The sequence below is a fragment of the Melanerpes formicivorus genome, unplaced genomic scaffold (genome assembly GCF_026170545.1).
Source record: "Melanerpes formicivorus ecotype bairdi unplaced genomic scaffold, bMelFor1.0.p_v2 SCAF_219, whole genome shotgun sequence".
In the NCBI taxonomy this organism is placed as follows: domain Eukaryota; kingdom Metazoa; phylum Chordata; class Aves; order Piciformes; family Picidae; genus Melanerpes; species Melanerpes formicivorus.
The window spans coordinates 63,555-82,428 of record NW_027142571.1 but is presented as its reverse complement, the minus strand read 5'-3'; the positions used below and the strand labels follow the sequence as shown (position 1 = coordinate 82,428).

General features: G+C 41.7%; 1 protein-coding gene across 6 annotated transcripts in view; it reads left to right on the top strand.

The window, feature by feature from the left end:
• Positions 1-18,874, top strand: part of BTRC (beta-transducin repeat containing E3 ubiquitin protein ligase) — a 131,314-nt gene that overhangs the window by 66,140 nt on the left and 46,300 nt on the right. The window lies entirely within an intron of this gene.

The window sequence follows — 18,874 nt, the reverse complement described above, 5'->3', positions numbered from 1 at the left end:
GTATAGAAAGGATGCATTTAAGCCTGGTGCGAGCTTCGTATTTCCACAGAAGGAAAGTTTAGAATGGGCTTGCAGGACAGATCAGTGCATGCAGCCATCTGTTACCAAAGCCAGCTGGCATTTTGTGGCTCCTCTGTCACCACAAACCTGACCGCTCGAAAGCCTGTTTTCTCTTTCAGTTATTTACTCCTTGATCTTCTTGAAGTCCTTTTTCCTTTTTCTTTTCTTTTTTTCTGAAATACTTTGAATGGTTGTTACAGGTCCCTTGTCCCTTCAGGGGCTGCTTTTATGTTGAGTTTTAAGATAATTTCCCAGCTAAATTTTTGCTGGGACTTCACTGGTGAAATTTGGATGTCCCATTACTTTTGATTCCTGTCAGGGAATTAGCCATCATAAAAGTTTGTTGTGGTGCTTGCAGGTGGCTTAGTGTGGGTATATGTAATGGCATGCCAGGTTACCTTCCACTGGAGAAGCACTTCTGAGAGGAGATACCCATCCTGGTACAAAGTTCTAATATTTAATACCAACACCTCCATTCTTAACTTAAGATGACTGGTATTGCACACTGCTTCTGAAGTCACTTTATGATTCAAAGTGGGAGCAGCTCTTTAGGCAAGGTGCTAGAGCAGCTCTGACTGCGATGTGTTACCACACAGCAGCCTTCTGATGCCACGAAGCAGCTTCACAGCAAGCTAACCAGAGTAAACCCTTTCAACCCCATTGGCTTTATAGCATTTCGTTTGACCCAAGCATCTTATGAAGGAGAAAGTATGTGTAAGAACTACAGCTAATTTAAGAGATGTCTTTTTAAAATGAAGTGACATCCTAGTCCCCTTAAACTGCATTTTCAGTGGCCTCATGATAGGAGGAGTGGGTAGGGCTTAAGGTGTGAATGGCAAGATTAACTTCCATGTTACTGAGGATTAATTGGAACCATCACCTGGAGATGAAAAAGTGCATGTTTTTAAGTATTGTGTCTCTGTCTGCTGTAGGACAATCTGCTATCACATATATGTGGAAAAGCACATATAAATAAATGTATACATGCATATATATACACAGACACACATTATATATGCATATATGAAAAAAACTGAGGACTTTTCTGGTGACACAGTCCCTCTAGTGTAGCTTTCTTGGCTGTTTTACTCTTTTCCTTTGCTTTTCTAGATATGAAACAAAATGAAATAGGTTCTAAGAAAGCTTTTCTTTCAAATTCCAGAATTGTTGAAGCATTCGTAAATCCAGTTAGCCCAATGCAGATGGCTCAGTGATGGCACAGGCAATTGGCACAACTGTTTAAGGTTCCCTGGTTGAAGAGCTTAAATGGGATTTAAGGAGTTCAGAATGAATAGAATAGAATAGACCAGACCAGACCAGACCAGGTTGGAAAAGACCTTTGAGATCATCAAGTCCAACCTATCACCCAACACCATCTAATCAACTAAACCATGGCACCAAGTGCCCCATCCAGTCTCTTCCTAAACACCTCCAGTGATGGTGACTCCACCACCTCCCTGGGCAGCCCATTCCAAAGGCCAATCACTCTTTCTGTGAAGAACTTCTTCCTAACATTCAGCTTAAACCTCCCCTGGAGCAGCTTGAGACTGTGTCCTCTTGTTCTGGTGCTGGTGGTCTTCTCCTAGCCTCATGCACATGGCAAGCTTTATCCTCCATGATTGATACATCTTACAGCTTGGACTTTAAAGTGTTTCATCAAGACAATGAATACTGGAAAATACAACTGCAGGTTTCTTTATCTGCAGCACTTCTAAAAGTATTGTAGTATTTTTTACACTGAGGGATTACTTTGGAAATCATGATTTACCTTTTCTGATTCAGCATTGTGGTATCAGCCCTGACTGGGTGTCCCAGTCAGCACTGTCACACTTGTCATATGTGCCAGTCAGTCAGTCTGCAAGAAACCATAGCTTTTCTGAAAACATAATTTCTGATTTTGCATCTACTTGCAAAAAAAAAGAAGATTGTGCTCCATTAAGACTGCATTAATACCATTTACTGATTGTGTGCCTGATGTTTCTAAACTTTCTTCAAAGAATGAAATGCTGTTTCCCTTGAGGCCACACACATCAATATTGAGATATCTTTTTTTCAGGCTGAAGTACTGTCCATCCATCAAACTCTTTTGTGAATGAGTGCTTCCATATAGGACATTCAGATGTATTTTACCAACCTAACAACTGGCATTCTTCCTAAAATGGAGGGAAAATAACTTTGTAATAAACAGAATTTTCAAGTACAGAGAGCAGCGTAAGAGCCCTGACTTTTTGAGTAGTCAAGGGAGTCTGTTTAGGAAATCTTGTCTGGCTGGTTTTCTATACAGTGTCACACTGCCTGTGCAGCCAGGCACTCAGTGGCTTTTGCAAACCTATGGATTATCTAGTTTTATTTAGACATTTCAAAACAAAACTAGAATGTCATGTTCTGAGGAGTCTTTGTCTATTGTTCTTAGCCCATCTTTTCAGGTCTTTGTTGTCTGAAATTCCACTGATGGGACTTGGGCATAGCTGGGTAGAAGCAAATAAGGAGAAGCAGAAATTGTTTCAAGTGTGCACATGTTTTGAGTGAAGAGGTGGGATCTTGAATTAAAAACTATATATGGTGGTGCTCTTATGTCGCATGTGTGATCTATGTTCAGTTCTTGAGGCCCCAGTGTAAGAAAAACATGGACCTGCTCAAGAGAGTCCAGAAGAGAACCACAAAGACAATCAGGATGCTGGAGCACCTTGCCTGTGAGAACAGGCTGAGAGAGTTGAGGTTGTTCAGCCTGAAGAAGAGAAGGCTTCAGGAAGACCTTATAAATGACCTTCCAGTACTTAAAGGTAGCCTACAGGAAAGATGAGGAAGGACTCTCTATCAGGGAGTATAGTGATAGGACAAAGGGTAGTGGTTTTAAACAGAAAGAGATTTAGGTTAGATATTAGGAAGAAATTTGTTACTGTGCAGATGGTGAGATACTGGAACAAGCTGCCCAGAGAAGTTGTGGATGCCCATCTCTGGGGTTGTTCAAGACTGAGCTGGATGGGGCTTTGACCAGTCTGATCTAATGGAAGATATCCCTGCCCATGGCAGGAGGTGGAACTAGATGATCCTTAGGGTCTTTCCAATTCAGACCATTCTATGATTCAGTGATCTGTTACATCAGTTTTCTTCTGTCCTCAGGAGTGTTTCTGTTAACAAAATATTAATGGGTGTCATTTTGCCCATTGCTTTTGAGTGATCAACAAGTCTGATGCACATTTAACTTCATGTCTTTAAAAGAAAAATGCAGTCTCTAATTGTGCATACAGTCACACACACACACATATATATATAAACTCCTCCTATTTATCTCTTTAGAAACCAAGAAACTTCTGTGAGAGGATTTCGTTTTATGGTGCTACTGATGTGCAACCACAAGTGGAAGGCTTTCTCAGGAATTTGTGCTAGGTGCTTAAATAAGGTAGAAATGTAGCATGAATCTGAGCTCCAAGGACAGGGTGTTTGGTTTTAATGAGGCTTATTGAAATCTGGCCAAATGAGCATCTGTTCCTATTGTTTGTTCCATATTTTGTAAGCCAGTATCTTCAGGCCAGATAATGGTGTTGGTGTGTGCTTCAGCCTCAATTAGAGAGAGGCACAGATAAAGTCCCCTGGCATCTGGTATGTCACTAGGATTCTTGTGATATGCCTGGGTGTGCAAACAAGTTTCTCTTCTGCTTTACACTCAGGACCACATACTTACTTTCTGTGGTGACCTTCACACTTCTTATTTGCTGTGCAGTGAGGGATGCTCTGGTGTCTCTCCAGTCTCCTTGGCTGAGTCTTTGCTGGGGTGGTTTATGTGTATTCCTGTTTCCACACAGAGGTCTTGCCTCTTCACCTTTTCAGAATGTGAACTGAATTAAGTTTGAGTTTTGCTGTTTGTTTGGATCCCATTAGATTTTGCTTTTCCTTGGGTTATGGAAATACCCTTGTGTCTCAAAGTGCTCTTTTCTTTCCCAGCAAGATACTGGTGTACAGCTGATTTCACAGAGTTCTACAATCAGTACCCATTTCTTGCATTCATTAGATCTTTACTGCTTTATTAACTCCTACAGTCAGTTACAGTTTGTATCTGCTATATAAAGAAGCGTTCTTAGTTTCATTTTGCTCATTGAACTCTTTCCATACATGTTCTAGAGGTAAGCACCCTATGACGTACCTGCCAGAGACAGCACAAAGACACCTTCTAAATGACATAGAGCATCCCCAGGTCTCTACTTAGTTCTGAACTCATGAGCAGCTGGAAGAGTTCTGTGCTTCTATCTTCATTTGAGTGAAATCGGAGGAGACAAAATAGTCGTGCACACCACCCTTGGAAAAACAGGCTGCTGTTTCAGGCCACTTCTTGCTACCCACATGTAATAACTGGTCCTGCTTTTTAAGGCCCTGGCTAAATAAGGGACTTCTTAGATTCTTTTAAGCATGTTGTGTCTTCAAGGCAATCTCTGACTGCCGTTAATCATACTCTTTAATGTGCATGTTAATTTATACCCTTTGTTTTTAGCACTGTGATGTTATTCTGTGACCACGATGGCTTTTCATGCTCACCTTTCAAAAAGGAAGTGAATAATACTCTCCTTGTAGAAATGTGATTAACTATATCATGGTTTTTTCACCATTGGTTGAAAAGTCCTGCTTAAGCATATGGGTGATGTTCTGCCTGCTCTGCAGGCTGCTGGTAGTGTACAGGGGGACAGATCTATGTTCTGCTCAGTTCTGAAAACAGAACAGGGCTTGACAATTCAAGTACACTTTGTGAAATTTTCTTTCACAAATGCATAGTATTATTTAGCCATAGCTACACGTTTTGCATTCAAGGATGATTCAGCTAAAGCAAGGAGGGGTGGAAGTAGCTGGTAATTGAAATCTACCTTCCTTTGTCAGTTCTTTCTGCATCACCACTTCCAAATTTTTAGGGTAAAAATAGTCTCCACAATAAGAACATTGAGCTCAGAATTTTTACCTGAATTGAAAGGAGAAACCAATGTGCTGTTTAATAAAGAAACATTTAGGGTTCCAAGCTGGATGTTCCAGTTGGCAGTAGGACAAATTGATCTGAAGAGTGTCCCTCTTGTACTCTTAAGTCCCTTTATATCACAGATTGATGGCTTCTCTTTCCTGAGAGTGTCCCTGCATTTACTTTATGTGAACAGCACAACCAGCTCAGGGTTCTGCTGTGGTATACCATGGCATTGGTATATCTTCAGATAATGCATAGTTTTCCAGGGTTTCTGAAGCCTTTTCAGTCTTTGAGGTTGAAATTAGAGCAATTTAATTATGAACATACATTATTTGACTAGCTACATTCAGTTCCCTGATAGTCCTCCTGGTATTTTAATGAAAAAGTACGTTCCTTCATACCTTTATTTTTGGTATTAAACGTCTGTGTGATGATACAGAAAGGCTGTCAGCAGCCATGCTTTCAGCTCCAGAGCCCTCAGCAGCAGTGCCCCCTTTTCTGGCTTGGATATACCTCTCTCTGTGACAGCAGTTTTTAAGGCCATTGCAAACTGCATAAACACTGCCTCACCCACTGTCTAATAGAGATTTAAGCATGTCATTTTACCCTTCTGTTGTAAGCACTCTCTGTGAGGAGAGGGGTTTGCTAATGGTGGGTATTGCAGGGTCATTCCTGGGATTACTTACTGTTCAAAAAGGGCTTTGGAACAGTGAATTCTGAGTATTTAGACAGCACAAGCAGAATACATCATTGGAGCTTTATCTAAAAGCTTTGACCTGACAGTGATCTTCCTTTCTCACTAATATGTCTACTTTTACCTTAATTGCAAGTTTCTCATAGTGTATTTTTACACAGATACATATATATTTAGGTCAAGACAATCTTTACGCTTTAGCTTCCCTTCGGTCTAATAACCTCTTCACAAATGACTGAGAAAGAAATGTGCTATTCTTGCTCACCCCACCCCACCATACACATTCTCTGGATTTTGATAGACTTGTTTTATTTATTTCCAAAATTATATCCGCAGGAAACAAGCTGTTTAAATTCAGATTATGCTGAAGCAAAATGGTCCTGGTATGAGAAGCAACGTGCTGTTTTATGAGCGCAGAGTCCCTTTTCTCATAACTGATTGATAGTAAATATTTTCCTGAAGAATTATTGCCAACCATGAACAGTGCAACTGTTTCACTTTTTGTTTTTTTTTCCCTTCTCCATGCTACTTGCTGTACCAGCCATTGTCTGTAATTAAGATCTACAATTCACAATGCAGACGTTTGCACTTCCTCTGGGTCTGAGCTATTTATAAGGCATTTCAGCTGCTCAGTTTCTTTTGAGTGTTAAACTACATGTAAACAGGCTTCTTTAGGCTTCGCTTATGCCAATGCTGTGGAGTGATTGTCATTTCTGCTCCTCTTGCCACCCAAAATGACTTGGTGTGTCAGTGAAGCCACAGATTAAAAAAGAATTACACTTGGCATTTTTTTAAATGCAAAGGAGACTTTGAAGCAGTGCTTTATAGCTGGGGGGGTGTGTGTCTCTAAGTGTGTTCTGGAGATCAGTTTTCAAAGCTCTGCAGTAGGGAGGGTCAGTCAGGTGATAATGCAGAATCTTGAGACGAAGAATTGTTTCCAAAATGTCATCAACTGGATGGAGACATTTCTAATTTTTGGAGCCCTGGCTTTGGAATATTAAGGAAGAAAATTACCTGTGAAGCTGAGTTCAATAAATACTGTAAGGGCTCCTATATAGATCTTTGAAATGCCTTCTCAGGTTAGACTGGTTGTAAGAGCAAACTTTTCCATGGCAGTAACAACCTGCCAGACCAGGTTGCTTTTGCAGGCTCTGCAGCGTCCATCCTTGCAGGTTTTCAAGACCAATCTAGATGAAGCCTTGAGCTAAAGCATCCTGCTTTGAGCAGGAGTTTGTGCTGGAGAACTCCTAAAGTCCCTTCTAAATGTAATCATCCTGGAATCCCCTCAGTATGCACAAAGTTATGGTGTCATAGAAATCTTTTAAAGTTTACAGCTTGACCTGGGATCCTTAGATCTCCCCTGCACCTATATTCTGTGTAGTTTCACAGGCTGTGTATTTCCACCCCAAGTGTTTGCTGGTTTGGTGATTGATAATCACTGAATAAAGAGTTACAGCCTTGAGGTTTTCATTCAAGTCCTGTCACATTAAGCTTGTAAGGAATGTTCATCAGGATAAGAATTATGAAACAGCAGACATGCGCTTACAAAGTACTCTGGGATCTTTGTGCTGTGTGATACAGCTTGGAATCCAAATCACTGGTGGCTTTAGTGGTAAATGGTGGCAAACACAAAGAGAAGCATTGCTTCTTCAGTAGTCACCTGCCATGGCAGCACCCTCAGATGGTGGAGAATGCAAATACCATGAACTATTAACTAGATACGTTTTCAGTATCTTGCAAATGCAAGAACTGAAAAAGTAGTTTTAAAAATGGGTCCAATTCTTACACTGAAGAATCTTCACAGAATGTTAGGGGCCGGAAGGGACCTTGAAAGAGCATTTAGTCCAACTGCCCTGCCAGAGCAGGATCACCTACACCAGAGCACACAGGAACGCATCCAGACGGGTTTTGAATATCTCCAGAGAGGGAGAAGCTTGTGGTGTGAAACACTGGAATCATTCCATAGTGTAGCCCACTGCAGGAAAGCCACTGGTGAGGCCAAGTGTCCACGTTTCAGAAGGCAAAGCGAGTTTTGCATTTAGCCTTGCAAGAAAGCTGCTGAAAATGAGCCTGGTTTTGTAGACTGATGGGGGTTAACATGGGGTGGGCTCCAGCGTCTTTGCAGGGGGAGGGAAATAGCGTGGAGCGAGTTCATCGTCATCGTGTACTGCAGCACTGCCCACTGATGCATGCCGGATCACCCGCACGCAGAGATCACATGGCTCCTCCAAAAGTCAAACGATCAATTCGCCTCGTTTTGGCTCTGTACTTAATGCACAAACAGTGCGATCTGCAGGGCTGTAATTGCATTGTTAGGGCCAAGGAACAAGCCTGTGCCTTTTCAGCAGACAGCTGGCAGGGAAAGAGGCATGTTGTTAGGAAAGAGAGAGGCAAGGCAAATAAAATTACTGCTAACGCTCAGAGATCGGCAGGAGTCCTACTTGCCTAATCTTACCGGTGGGAGCAAGCGGCTGTTGTAATCCAATTATAGCAGCATAAGCAATTTGTTAGACACTCCGCATAATGTAACAATTTCCCAATAAACTCTGACTTGTAATAACGTCGGCAAGAGCCCACATAAATCTGCCCGAATGGTGGGGGCTGGAGTGTTCGGCTGGGGGCTTGTAATTTGTGCCATCAGCACGTTTTGTAGAGTGTGGTGCGGTGCAGTCTTTCAGTGCAGGAATTTTAAGGAGAAAAGCATGGCACGCCCCTCCAAAGAGAAAACCATTAGCGAGGGTCAAGAGAGATACCAAACAAAGCTGGGAGGTGGCTTTTCTGGGAGGGAGGGAAAAATCAACCCCCAAGTGCCAAGGTTCATGCTGATGAGGATTTAAAAATATTCAAAAGCAGTAATGAATATTGTAGCATTTTAAATTACAGCAGGGGGAGGAGGGGGGGACTAGAACTACATCTGTTTTCAAGGGGGAGGGAGGAGAATACCCTTCCTTATATTTAAGCTGTTTAAATATTAAAAAAGAAGCTCAAGTATTGAAAGGGATGCTCTGTGCTTACAAGATGGAGAAGCCACAGATCCTGTCCCAAGCAATTCATAATCTACAAAGGAAAAAATTAAACCTCTGCTAGTAGCCAGTTACTCTCCCGTTGTCTTTCTCGCAGCTCCTAGCTGGCTTCATGCATACTGGCACAGCGTCTTGATGATGTGTCTGAGAGATAAAACGCAGGTCTAGAACCATTCACTTTGAGCGTACCCCGGTGAATTTAACTTTTTTGGCACAATGATGAATGTCTCCTCTGGTTCATGCAGATCTACACAAATAACTAATCTAATTTAGATATTATTTAAAAGTAAAATCAGTCTGCTGCACTCCGCCTGTCACTCTTAGAGCACATTGCGAGTTACAGCATCATAGACACCCCTTTAAGTTTATGTTTAGCAAGATTTAAGGTATCATATTTCTGTTAATCCATCTATTTAGCATTTCCCTTTGCTAAGATGCAGATAGGCAGCAGGCAAAATAATGTAGGTCCCTTTATATACAGCATAGACGCTGTCAGAGGTCAAGGCTCTTCAGTATGGTTCTTATGACTACTGCAGTGTAAAATGCCTGACTTCATACTGCTAACAATACTTTGTTCATCTCTTAGCGATGGGGTCCTGTGTGGCTTCAGCGTGGAGTGACATTTCTGCTCTGACTCATTCCCAAGTTGTGGCAACACAATACCCTTTCATAGAGAAGAAATAGTCCCCAGCTTTACAAAACAGTTTCTCATTTGGAGTTTGTGCTCTCAGTCCCTGTGTTTTGATGCTGGGCTGCACGGACTCCTTTGCTTAGCAAAAAAGCCACCAAACTAAACTGTTGACCCTGTGCATACGGCTCACATGATTACGCACGTATCGTGTTTGCCTTTACAGCAGTACCATATTTTGTGTGGTTTTGGGGTGTATTTACATACCCACCTGTCATATTAGGACTGAGCTGATTTTTATTTAAACTGTAAAATGCTAGCTGAGCTGTAGAGACAGGCTGCTGTGCGGATAACACTGCATATTTTGCCCTTCTTTATGTGGAAGTCAGGCTTCCATTGTTCTTAATCTTCATCGTCTGCCAGCCTCTTAAGATAACAGGCTGGGATGGCCAGCCTTTCCAAAAGTATCCTAATAAATATTTTCTTTCAGCATAAATACACCTAAAAAAAGTGTATTTAAGGAGGGCAAGGATTATCTTAGTTTACCGAAGCTGCATCAATAAACTGCAGTGCTTCTAATAAAGCCACTCAGTGTCTGGGTTTAACTAATGGCTGATTTTCACGGCTTTGACAGTGAGCTGTGTGCGTTATTTTCTCCTGATATTGTAAAAATAATGAGAGCAAATTAGAACAATCAGTTTACCCAGATAGCTGCTGATTGGAGGTGATGGGCAATATGGCAGCGGGTAATCCATCTTCGGGCTCCTGTCACATTAACTTCAGCAGTGTGGAAAAGATCAGGCGGAGCAAGCGGGAATCTTGCCCAATCAGAAAGCCGAAATTAATGAGAAGAGCATTGTTCTGTGATCAACCTTTTAATTAGCAAGAGTGGAGATGGAGGGAGTGATGAAGCTGGCAGCACAGCTGCACAATGCTGGGCATGCTTCGGTGAGGGGGAGGAAAAACATGGGTTTTAAATTACCCCTTCTGTGCTCTCTGTACACCGGCAGTGTGTCTTCATTCTAAACCCCTTAAAAGATCTTAATAAACAGCCGCATCCAGGTTAATATTGCAAACGTGGCTGTTACTAATGAGTACTTTCGAAGCAGGTCCTTTCGGGGGTCATTTAGGAAAATGTTGATCACTGTTTACAAAAAAGAGAGAGAGAGGGAGAGAGAGGGTTTGGTGTTGGATTTAAAGTTTCACTGCATCAAGGAACGAAGAGGAGGGAGACGGATAAAATTAGAGTAAGGGACTGCCTGTTTTTTTACTCCCCTTCCTTATTTAGTATATGTTTGAAATAAGATTCCTTGGCTTATATTTGAAATGGGACTCCTCAGTTAAAAATACTGTGCATGCCATGTGGCTTTCAGCAGGAAAAAAAGAGGAGAGATCAAGTACTGCGTTGGTTTTGTAATGCTCCTTTTTTTTTCCTCCTCTTTTCTGGGTTTTTTTTTGGTCCTTGGGGTTTTTTTTTTTACACCAATATTTTTCAATTTGCTCACTTACCAACAAGAAATGGGCTTATGTAATTGCTAAGAAGATTGGCTTGAATTTTTTTTTTCTTTTCTTTTTTTTTTCCCCTAGTGGTTTGCTCAAATTGCAGTTTTCTCCAGTGCATTTTAAAAGCAGGCATTGGAATTCATGATTTTCAGCTCTGAATGCTAGTCTTTGGCAAAGGGGTGTTTTCATAAAGGGGGAGGGGGAAGATGTCAAGGAAAAGAGTGATGTTAGGGTGTGATTTTTGGGAAGGAAAATAGGAAAGAATGCAAGATACTGCTAATGTTTACCTAGCAGGGGAATAGAGCTACTTTTGGTAGTTCCTGGTCTTCCTTCCTTCCTCACTCTCAGCATTGTGTTTTTCAGGTGTTTCTTTTCTCCTTCCCTTAATTCCCAATGAAGTTGTAATGGTTGGGGAGTGAATCTCCATCGTTCTGTGCACAGGGTCTGCACTACTTTTCTTGCATTTTTCTGATTAGTACACAGGTTCTTTTTACTTCTAGGTATCCCACTTTCTGATACTGAAAAGCAGGTAAAATCTTAGCAGTTTGCAAGTCAGGCTAATAACCAGCTGTCTGCACCCAGCAAACTGTGCAGGCTGTTTGTATGGCTGTGCGTATGCTCTCACCCACCGGTCAGCTTCTTGTTGCTTACTCTGAGGTGGCTAGCAGTAAATAAATCATAGAATGTGCTAGAGAGGAAAGCTTGTGTGGATGAGGTTGATTTCTTTGGTTTTTAATTCTGAGCTGATCTCACCATCTTTGCTCATTGTACTGTCCTGACCTTTCTTACTCCCTAACAGTGATGTAACCTCTTTTCCGAATGAGGGGGTTTGGGGTGAGATGATGATATACACATAGTTTTTACAAAAGAACCTGTAACCTGTTAAATCACAAACCTTTTGTACCATTTAAAACAGTTGTATTTCTAAGGTAATAATGAGCAGTGCTTGCAGAACTGCCTGTAAAAGTTGTCTAATAGATTCCTTTGTATGAAATGGTTTCAATTTTTTGAAACTTTGGGACTCTTTAACCCTTTGAAGTACAATTTTACTTGGTCTTCAGTCTGATTCGCCTTTACTCCCTACAGCCTGAAGCAGAGTCAAGTTTGATGTGTGAGATGAACAGTATTCACTTAACGAACAGCTGCTCAATATTTTATTTTATTCATGTTGTTTGTTCTGTGCCCCAGGCTGTATTTGTTGCATGCCTTTCAAGCCCTGGTCAGAATATGGAAATACAAACTTCCTCCTGGGGGTTTCCTCTGTAGTTTGAGTGCTTCACAAACCTTAATTAATCCTTCCAATGTTTCTTGGGGTGAGGGCTGGCTCCCCTTTTTGCAAAGAAGTTCAAAAGTTACTCTTACAAATGAAATCTAGGGAGGAAGTAGTTTGTTTATAGTGAGCAATGAAGGCTCACAGGAGGAACATTAGATTAGGAATTATGGCTCCAGATTTTGAGACATCTTTTGTCTTTGTCATATTCTGCTTTTCCATCTCAGTTCTTCCATCTGTAAAAGGGGATGATGATTCTTAACATTTCCTTATTAGGATCTGGAAACATGAAGTCAGTTGAAGCATGTTTTCTACTTAAGCATTCTTTTTGTTTGTATACACCTAATGTTGGTTTGGGCTCTGTTCCTCTGGCACCTTCTCTCTTCTCAGGTCTGCCTGTATTTTTAAAGGGCTGTTAGATGTGCATCTTAGGAAAGATGCACTTGACAGTGGTTGCAGTCAAGTTTGCAATCAAATATGATCCTTGTGGGAGGCAAGGGGAAAGCCTAAGAAAAAGTGGATGCTTTTTAAGCCAGACATTCTTCTTGTTGCTGCATAAAGCACCAAAAGCTCCAAAGCCTTTTGTTCTCCTTTAATAAAATGCAGAACCCAGTAAATTATTCCACAGCTGCTTAAATCAGTTTCAGTTCCCAAAGAGATTCCCTTGTGGACTGAAACCAAATGGTAAATTCTTGCCCAAAAGTAATCTTGCTGCAAGAAAATAACAGGAATGAGGCGAATGTGTTGCAGAATTCACCTTAAGTATGGAGCCACTACCGTGACTCTGTAATGGGATGTCCCAGCATGGGGTAAAATGTCATAAATATTGTAAATATGCCACATGTGAATTAATAGGCAGTCTAAGGATTGTTAAAGTTTACATACATGTTGAAAATGAACATATAGCTAATCTTACTCTCTTTTTTTTAAGGTAATAAAATAATTTTGTGATAGCTGCTGGTTGAGTTTTGCAACTGGATCATTTTATCAGTGCTAGAAGTTCTTAGGGGTTTTTAATCCTCTTTTCTTCTAATTTAATTAATTCCCTTCCCCCGTCAGTTGTCTGTATTCTGCTTTTTCTCCATGCGGTTTCCCTGTCTCTATTTCCACTTCTATGTGCAGCTCATCCTATTCTGGCCCCTTCAGTTGGAGAGCTGCTTTGAGTCTGGTGGACATTTGTTCTGCAGCAAACTGGGGGGAAAGTAATTCTCTGGGGTGTTTTTCTTTACCTTTTTTGTCTGATCTCTCTGAAGATACTCTCTGCCATCTCCAGGAGCAGATCTGCCAGTGTTACTACCTAGTGCCTTCTTCCTGAGGCTTAGTTATTAACCTATCTCTGCAACACCCTGTGAACTAGCCACATAGTATCTCGGGAGAAAAGAGCTGTTTTAGGCAAGCTCAGGCAGAAACCTGTGGAGAGCCAGGAGCAGAAGTTCTCTAACTCTACTGACAATCTAGTCTTCTGCTTTAAGTGCAAGCTCATCTTTCCTTTCACAGATGTATGTCCCACCAGTTTTAATCACAAGTTCGGTAACCAGGACCTTGTTGTCAAACTCTAAAATACTCTTTGTATGAATGTAACTTACTGAATGTCAGGACTGACATAAAAGGGAACCCCATGGAGCAAAATAACTTTGTCTGTAAAGCTAGTGATGACCTGAAGCCACCTCAAAGGCTTTGATGTACAGCCAGGTTCTCAGACAATGTACTGTGTGCTCTGAGGAGGTTATAGCCATATCAGCTTCTGTGATCTAGAGAGATTCTCACTCAGCTAGGACTCCTCTGTAGAGAGGTGGCTTTCATCTTTGAATGAGCTTCCCAGAATCCCTGTATAAAATGCTTCAGGGCATACTGCTGCAAGACAGATCATATGGACAGGTTAGTTTGGATCTAATAAACAATATCATTAAGTAATTAGAGCCTATATAGGAAGACATTTTCCCAGAACCCTTCCCTCTCTCTTGCCCTGCCCTGTAGCTTTCAAAGAGCACCCACAACCTCAGTAAATACATTGCTAGAAACAAACACTCGGGCAGCCAAGCACACACCACACTGTGTTTTAAGTAGCAAAAGTTCCCAAAGCATTTCCCCTGCAATGGCTCAAAGCAGAATGATACAGACTCCATGGACCCTATGCCTGCACACTTCCTAGAATATGCAGATGACACCAAGTTAGGAGCAGATGTTAGTCAGTTAGAGGGTAGAAAGGCTCTGCAGAGGGACCTTGACAGACTGGACAGATGGGCAGAATCCAATAGGATGCCATTCAACAAGTCCAAGTGCCGAGTGCTGCACTTTGGCTACGGCAATCCCATGCAGAGCTACAGGCTGGGGTCAGAGTGGCTGGAGAGCTCCCAAACAGAGAGGGACCTGGGTGTGCTGATCGACAGCCACCTGAATATGAGCCAGCAGTGTGCCCAGGTGGCCAGGAGGGCCAATGGCATCCTGGCCTGCATTAGGAATAGTGTGGCCAGCAGGAGCAGGGAAGTCATTGTGTCCCTGTACTCTGCTTTGGTTAGGCCGCACCTTGAGTACTGTGTCCAGTTCTGGGCCCCCCAGTTTAAGAAGGACATTGAGACACTTGAACGTGTCCAGAGAAGGGCAACAAGGCTGGTGAGAGGCCTTGAACACAAGCCCTATGAGGAGAGGCTGAGGGAGCTGGGATTGTTTAGCCTGGAGAAGAGAAGGCTCAGGGGAGACCTCATTGCCCTCTACAACTACTTGAAAGGTGGTTGTAGCCAGGAGGGGGTTGGTCTCTTCTCCCAGGCAACCAACACCAGAACAAGAGGACACAGTCTCAAGCTGTGCCAGGGGAGGTTTAGACTGGAGGTGAGGAGAAAGTTCTTCACTGAGCGAGTCGTTCATCATTGGAATGTGCTGCCCAGGGAGGTGGTGGAGTCACCATCCCTGGAGGTGTTCAAGAGGAGATTGGACGTGGCACTTGGTGCCATGGTCTAGTCATGGGGTCTGTGTTTATGGATTGGACTTGATGATACTCGAGGTCTCTTCCAACCTTAGTTATACTGTGATACTGTGATATACTTGGTCCAGCACATTGAAAGCCTTCCAAAGGTAAAGCTGAAACCAAGTCTGTTTGTATTATGTGTCCCCTACCTCTAGGTAAACTCTCCCTGTTTTATTTGTTCTAATAATCCATTTATTTCTTCACTCCTCAAGAGCTAGCACCCTGTTTGCTGGCTGTTGACAGAACACTGCCACCATTTTCTTTTAAATGTCTCCCTCTCTTTTTTTTTAATAAATTAATAAAGAAAGAGAAGTTAAACTTGGTCACAATTTTCAAACTCAATTTAACTTAGATTTTTTTGTCTGTTTGAAAAAAAAGTAGTAACAAGTCTGTATACATCTCAAGGTTTTGTATGGGTTTTCCAGCTGGATAATCAGTATTACTGTTCCCCAGAAATCCTTGCTTGCTTAAAAATGACAGTAGTATCTTTTTAGAGGTGAAACACTTTAAAGTTTGGAAGATTCAGAGTTTTCACTTGATGTTAACTGTTGTCTTTTCACATAAACATTAGGAGTCAACATGTGACACATGATATTTGTTTCTTAAGTTAGAGGAGGGTAGATTTAGATGATCCTTGAGGTCCCTTCCCACACTGACAGTTGTGTGATTCTGTGAACTGTATCAGATCTGTAAAATGTAAGGACATTAAACTTTTTGTGGATGATACAAAAGCACAAGGAGAACATCTGTTTAAAGACAAGCTGTTTCATCAGTTTGCCTGTTAAGATTTTAATAGCTAAACAGTTATTTATAAACTACCACAGAATGTAATTTGTCTTTAAAGAGATTATAAAACCTTGGCTGTACTAATGAAATCAATATATATATTAAAGTACTGGTCCCTAAAATATATTGTGTCCTGGGATCAGAGAAAGGTGAATTTTTTTGGCTATGTGGATAATTTGTCAGTTGGGAAATACAAGCAGCATTGTTGAGCCTGCAGTCTCATCTCCTGCATGAGTGTTTAACAGAATAAAATGTTTCTCCTTGGAACACTTAATGGCTTACCTTTGGTTTACTTCCAAATGTATACTTGTCTTTACCTTCATTTCTGATCAGGTGCTGACATTTAGAATCCCTTCTTATATGAAAGACCATGTCAGATCATGTCCTCAGGTGGAGATGCATTAACTTTCAGAGTTTCCTGATACTGAGCTAAAGAATCCTTCATCTAATGTGGGACCTCAAATGACTCAACATAATTAGTCTATTTGGAGGTGAGACACTAGCCTCCATCATTCCATCTCTCAAAGCAGCTCACCAATGACTGGCATGGCAAGTTTTGATCCTGATGGTCATAGAAATTGATTTGGAGTCATACTGGATTCCAGCTGGTACTTGAGTTTTTGCTCTTCACAGTCCCAAAAGGGCTGGTACCCATTGCAACCAGCACCCACATAATTGGTTAGTTAAAGGTAGAAGCTAGCAGAAGACAGCAACAATGCTTGAATCAACCATGTATCTTATAATTGTTGAAACAATAGATGATTGTCCCTGGAGACAATAGAATATATGGTTGCAACAGCTGACTGTCCAGCAGGTCACAGCCTAATCTTCCCAGCCAGTGGTAGGTGACTTGGAGGTAACTCCTCCAGAAAAAGTGCCTCCATATAAGGGACTCTAAGTTCATTTGCATTACTAACATCCAGATCTTATCTTCATCTAACATCCATACATCACATGCATGAACAGTTTAAAGGTTTGCCCCATGTCCTATGAGAGATGACCTGGAGGCAATGAATGTATGAGAAGAGATTTTCTCTGTTCCCATGTAGGACATTTGTTAAAATGCATGAGAGAAAGAGATCCTGCTGAAGTTGTTGACCAACTGCAGACACAGGGAATGTGGCCTAAAGACAATCTGAAGCTATCTATGAAAATCCTGGAAGTGAGACAAATGGGTAAAACCATACTAGAAAAATTAATGTTCTTGTGGGTCAGGTACAACTCAGCAGTTCAGCACCTACTGGGAAGGTATAGGTTGTGTGTTTCATAAATCTCAGATATGCTCAAGCTCATTGGGCACATGCCAGACTGCAGATTGACAGCTCTTTTTCTGCCTTGCCCATCATCCATGATAGAGGAATGAAGCCCTACCTTTGTATATTTAGCAGTGGAGCTCACAGTCCCACTGGTATTCTGTTTGCTGAAAGTCAGTTTGCTCAGTTACCAGTCAACAAGTCTTCATCTGTGCCCTCTTGAGCATACTCTGAGCTATGAGGTGATGAATGCCTTTTTACAGAGCAGGACATTGTCTGAGTTGTGTCATTCTCTCTTCTGGGACCTGGAAGGTCTCTGGGTTTAGCCTCTTGTCTTGCAGATACTACCTTTGTCCCTTTAGTGAACTTACTGAGTTGCATCTTACAACCTACTTGAAGGTTAGTCTGAACTATTCTTTTTTTTCCATTCTGCTTCCATTAGAAGATAATTTCAGAATCCAGTTGTTCCAGTGACTGGAGATCCTTTCCAAGTCTTCAGTCTGGCTTATTCATGGAGAGATTGTACCACTAGTTCATCTGTTTGTTTCTTCTGTGTTAATGGTGGTTCTTCTCTTTTTGGTGGTTCTTCTCATCTATTTTTAGAGAGCAGTAATATCTTCTTTGTTTTATTAGGATAAATTGAATGATCCTTGAGGAATGGCTTAATTTAAGAAATGAAGGAAGGGAAACAGTGAAGATGTTTGAGCATTTGTGGTTGAGGAGTTTGTCTTGTAGGAGGAGTTTATTTAGGTTTGCTTTTCTGATTGCTCTCTCTCACACAGAAATTGTCAAATTATTGCCATGAACTGTACTGCAGCTATTAACAGTCATATGTACATCTAAAGATATAATTCTGGCTGATGGGAAGCTCATGGTTTGGAGCACAAGCCCTATGAGGAGAGGCTGAGAAAGCTGGGGTTGCTTAGCCTGGAGGAGAGGAGGCTCAGGGGAGACCTTATTGCTGTCTACAACTACCTGAAGGGAGGTTGTAGCCAGATGGGGATTGGTCTCTTCTCCCAGGCAACCAGCACCAGAATGAGAGGACACAGTCTCAAGCTGCTCCAGGGGAGGTTTAGGCTGGATGTTAGGAAGAAGTTCTTCATAGAAAGAGTGATTGGCCATTGGAATGGGCTGCCCAGGGAGGTGGTGGAGTCACCATCACTGGAGGTGTTTAGGAAGAGACTGGATGGGGTGCTTGGTGCCATGGTTTAGTTGATTAGATAGTGTTGGATGGTAGGTTGGACTCGATCTCAAAGGTCTTTTCCAACCTGGTTAATTCTATTGTACTCTGTTCTATTCTATTAAGGCAGTGACACAACCTGCAGTCTTGAAGGGAAAATAGAAGCTTGGGCAAATGACTTCATGCTCCTTGTTATTGTCATAGCCTGGTTGCTTCGTTCTCCTGGAATGTTGTTTTGTTCTTTGCAGCACTCAGCAAATACCACTGCTTGACTCGATTAGCTCTCACCAGTTGTCACTACCACTAATTGGCAGATTTTAAAATTTATGATTTTCTCAGAGGGAACCTAGAATGGGGAATAACTCATGGAGTGCAGTTAGAGAAACTATTCCCCGTTTTCCTTCATGTATATTTAACGCAATCTGTAATTTACAAAAATAGATTTGAATTACTCTGCCTGTGGATGCTCGTATCTAAGGTAACTTCAACAAGGCAGGCAGTCCCTCACTGCATGTGACTGAAAGCATAGTTGAGGCTGCAGCTTGGAGACAGACAGCACTGCTGACT